At 41.1% G+C, this 5,000-nt stretch overlaps 1 non-coding gene across 1 annotated transcript; it reads left to right on the top strand.

Annotated features, from left to right (window-relative positions):
• The first annotated feature begins 2,421 nt into the window (after positions 1-2,421).
• LOC123688405 lies at positions 2,422-2,540 on the top strand. Its single transcript, XR_006749928.1, has one exon. It is a non-coding gene; the product is annotated as a 5S ribosomal RNA (ribosomal RNA).
• The last annotated feature ends 2,460 nt before the right edge of the window (positions 2,541-5,000 follow it).

Raw genomic sequence — 5,000 nt, 5'->3', positions numbered from 1 at the left:
TAGCAAACTTTTCCCGATCGATCCGACCCACCGAGGCCGTCTCGACCGTCCGCTGCGCCTACTAGGGCCGATTTCTTCGGACTCCGATCAGAAAATATACCGATGCATGTCGTTAACACCTAGTCCGCCTCGTCCGATCTATCTAAACAGTCTCGACGCACCCAACACTCTTTCAAAGTCGGATTACTCGGACTCAATCTGAAAATGGACCGATGCATGACGTCAACACTTAGCCCGCCTCGTCTGATCGATCTAAGCCATCTCGACCCACCCAACACGCCTTCCAAGTCGGATCACTCGGACTTCGATCTGAAAATCTCCGGACTCATTTTTATGAATATCCCCAGTCAGTAAGAACGTTATTTCGCCAATATATACCAACAATAAACCATATTCCAATAGCTGAACCAAAAATATAATTCCCGATCCAAACGTTCTGCATCGCCCAACGCGACCACCTTCCCTATATATGTCAGGAGAGCACAGGGTTCCCCTCCAGACAACACTTACGCTCTATCCCCGACTCTCGGTCGATCGATAGGCCAGGTCAGCGGTGTCTGTTTCGGCCGAAGCTCGGACTTTGGTCAAAATGTTCCGATACAAAATTTGAACCAAGATAGATACAGATATGATTCCTTCTTAAATATACGTTGATTATCGAACAGAATATGGTAAATATTTTGCGATGACCGAGGATTTCATGAATTTTTTTTTTTTTCGAAAAAATTTTCTGTTATCGGAATTTCCTCAAATTTCATTTGGTTGCCTACTAATGCATATTAAAAACGATAATCAACAATCAGAATCATTATTTATCATTTATTTCAATTTTTATAATGAAAAACGTTCACGTCCTTTCGCGCCTCTCGATCGTCGTTTACGTGATGCATCGGTCAGCCCTAGTTTACGTGGTGCATCGGTAAGATCGAGTTCACGTTCTGCATCGGTAAGATCCAGTTCACGTGGTGCATCGGTAAGATCGAGATTACGTGGTGCATCGGTAAGATCGAGTTTACGTGGTGCATCGGTAAGATCCAATTCACGTTCTGCATCGGTAAGATCCAGTTCACGTGGTGCATCGGTGAGATCGAGTTTACGTTCTGCATCGGTGTGATCTAGTTTACGTTGTGCATCGGTAAGATCGAGATTACGTGAAGCATCGGTATGATCGAGTTTACGTTCTGCATCGGTCTGGACTTAGAGATATATTTTCGACGTGAAAATGTTCCGATACAACTTTTGAACCAGGATAGTTAGAGAGATGATTTTTTCTGGGATGTACGTTGATTGGGGAATGGATTGTGGAAAATAACTTGCCATGACCGAGGTGTTCTCGAATTTTTTTTTTTTTTCGAAAAATATTTTCTGATTTTGGATTTTACTCAAATTTGATTTCGTTGCCTTCTAATGTGTTCTAAAAGAGTAAATCAGTAATCAGAATCGAAAAATATTTTTCGGATTTTTTTTTTTTTGAAAAAAAATTTTCTGATTTTGGAATTTCCTCAAATTTGATTTGGTTGCCTTCTAATGTGTTTTTAAAGCGTAAATCAGTAATCAGAATCAATATTCATTGTCGACTTTAATTTTTATAAGGAAAAATGTTCACGTCCTTAAACGCCTCCCCATCATTAGCCCGAGTCCAAGTCGATGTCAGTCCCGAGCGGACGGTGTCAGATACTACCTATCGCCCCGGTCTGGACTTGGCGAGGTATTTCGACGTGAAATGTTCCGATACAACTTTTGAACCAGGATAGTTAGAGAGATGATTTCTTCTATGTTGTACGTTGATTGTGGAATGGATTGTGGGAAATAACTTGCCATGACCCAGGTGTTCTTGAATTTTTTTTTTTTTCGAAAAAAATTTTCTGATCTTGAAATTTCCTCAAATCTGATTGCGTTGCCTTCTAATGTGTTCTAAAAGAGTAAATCAGTAATCAGAATCAATATTCATTGTCGACTTTAATTTTTATAAGGAAAAATGTTCACGTCCTTAAACGCCTCTCCATCGTTACCCCGACTCCAAGACGATGTTAGACCGGAGCGGACGGTGTCAGATGCGACCGATCTCCCCGGTCTGGACTTAGCGAGATATTCCGACGTGAAATGTTCCGATACAAAAATTTAACTGTGATAGTTAGAGAGATGGTTCCTTTTGTGATGTACGTTGATTGTGTAATAGAATATGGAAATAAACTTGAGATGACCGAGGTCTTCTGGGATTTTTTTTTTTTTTCGAAAAATATTTTTCGATTTCGGAAATCCCTCAAATTTCATTGAGATATGTCCTAATGTGTTCTTAAAGCTTAAATCAACAATCAGAATTAATATCCAAAAGTTATTTCATTTTTTATGAGGAAAAACGTTCACGTCCTTTCCGCTCCCAAAAAGTGAGATATCATAGAAAATATCGCAATATATGTTGTTTACGGCCATACCACGCTGAAATTGCCAGTTCTCGTCAGAACACTGAAGCCAAGCAGCGTCGGGCGCGGTTAGTACTTGGATGGGTGACCGCTTGGGAACACCGCGTGCTGTAAGCTTTTTTTTTACGTTCTGCATCGGTCTGCCGAGATAACGTGGTGCATCGGTATGATCGAGTTTACGTTCTGCATCGGTAAGATCGAGATTACGTGATGCATCGGTAAGATTGAGATTACGTGGTGCATCGGTAAGATCGAGATTACGTGGTGCATCGGTAAGATCGAGTTTACGTGGTGCATCGGTAAGATCCAATTCACGTTCTGCATCGGTAAGATCCAGTTCACGTGGTGCATCGGTGAGATTGAGATTACGTGGTGCATCGGTAAGATCGAGTTTACGTGGTGCATCGGTAAGATCCAATTCACGTTCTGCATCGGTAAGATCCAGTTCACGTGGTGCATCGGTAAGATTGAGATTACGTGGTGCATCGGTAAGATCGAGTTTACGTGGTGCATCGGTAAGATCCAATTCACGTTCTGCATCGGTAAGATCCAGTTCACGTGGTGCATCGGTAAGATTGAGATTACGTGGTGCATCGGTAAGATCGAGTTTACGTGGTGCATCGGTAAGATCCAATTCACGTTCTGCATCGGTAAGATCCAGTTCACGTGGTGCATCGGTAAGATGGAGATTACGTGGTGCATCGGTAAGATCGAGATTACGTGGTGCATCGGTAAGATCTACTTTACGTTCTGCATCGGTCTGCCCTTGTTTACGTGGTGCATCGGTAAGATCGAGATTACGTGAAGCATCGGTATGATCGAGTTTACGTTCTGCATCGGTCTGCCCGATATTACGTGGTGCATCGGTTCAGCCCTAGTTTACGTTGTGCATCGGTCTGGACTTAGAGATATATTTTCGACGTGAAAATGTTCCGATACAACTTTTGAACCAGGATAGTTAGAGAGATGATTTTTTCTGTGATGTACGTCGATTGGGGAATGGATTGTGGAAAATAACTTGCCATGACCGAGGTGTCCTCGAATTTTTTTTTTTTTCGAAAAAAATTTTCTGATTGTGGAATTTTCTCAAATTTGATTTGGTTGCCTCCTAATGTGTTCTAAAAGAGTAAATCAGTAATAGGAATCGAAAAATATTTTTCGGATTTTTTTTTTTTTTCGAAAAAAATTTTCTGATCGTGGAATTTCCTCAAATTCGATTTGGTTGCCTTCTAATGTGTTTTTAAAGCGTAAATCAGTAATCAGAATCAATATTCATTGTCGACTTTAATTTTTATAAGGAAAAATGTTCACGTCCTTAAACGCCTCCCCCACATCAGCCCGAGTCCAAGTCGATGTCAGTCCCGAGCGGACGGTGTCAGATACTACCTATCGCCGAGGTCTGGACTTGGCGAGATATTACGACGTGAAATGTTCCGATACAACTTTTGAACCAGGATAGTTAGAGAGATGATTTCTTCTATGTTGTACGTTGATTGTGGAATGAAATACGGAAAATAACTCGCCATGACCGAGGTGATTACGATTTTTTTTTTTTTTTCGAAAAAAATTTTCTGATCGTGGAATTTTCTCAAATTTGATTTGGTTGCCTCCTTATATGTTCTAATAGCGATAATCAACAATCAGAATCAAAATCCATGATCGGGTTTGATTTTTATAAGGAAAAATGTTCACGTCCTTTTTTTCAACCCCGACTCATTGACGATGTTAGAACCGAGCCGGCGGTGTCAGATACGACCGATCGCCCCGGTCCCGATCGTCATTCACGTTGTGCATCGGTCTGCCCGAGATTACGTGGTGCATCGGTATGATCGAGTTTACGTGGTGCATCGGTAAGATCCAATTCACGTTCTGCATCGGTAAGATCCAGTTCACGTGGTGCATCGGTAAGATGGAGATTACGTGGTGCATCGGTAAGATCGAGATTACGGGGTGCATCGGTAAGATCTACTTTACGTTCTGCATCGGTCTGCCCTTGTTTACGTGGTGCATCGGTAAGATCGAGATTACGTGAAGCATCGGTATGATCGAGTTTACGTTCTGCATCGGTCTGCCCGATATTACGTGGTGCATCGGTTCAGCCCTAGTTTACGTTGTGCATCGGTCTGGACTTAGAGATATATTTTCGACGTGAAAATGTTCCGATACAACTTTTGAACCAGGATAGTTAGAGAGATGATTTTTTCTGTGATGTACGTCGATTGGGGAATGGATTGTGGAAAATAACTTGCCATGACCGAGGTGTCCTCGAATTTTTTTTTTTTTCGAAAAAAATTTTCTGATTGTGGAATTTTCTCAAATTTGATTTGGTTGCCTCCTAATGTGTTCTAAAAGAGTAAATCAGTAATAGGAATCGAAAAATATTTTTCGGATTTTTTTTTTTTTCGAAAAAAATTTTCTGATCGTGGAATTTCCTCAAATTCGATTTGGTTGCCTTCTAATGTGTTTTTAAAGCGTAAATCAGTAATCAGAATCAATATTCATTGTCGACTTTAATTTTTATAAGGAAAAATGTTCACGTCCTTAAACGCCTCCCCATCATCAGCCCGAGTCCAAGTC

Source organism: Harmonia axyridis, chromosome X (assembly GCF_914767665.1).
Source record: "Harmonia axyridis chromosome X, icHarAxyr1.1, whole genome shotgun sequence".
Taxonomy (NCBI): domain Eukaryota; kingdom Metazoa; phylum Arthropoda; class Insecta; order Coleoptera; family Coccinellidae; genus Harmonia; species Harmonia axyridis.
The sequence above is the reverse complement of the archived record's forward strand: the minus strand, read 5'-3'. Positions and strand labels throughout refer to the sequence as shown.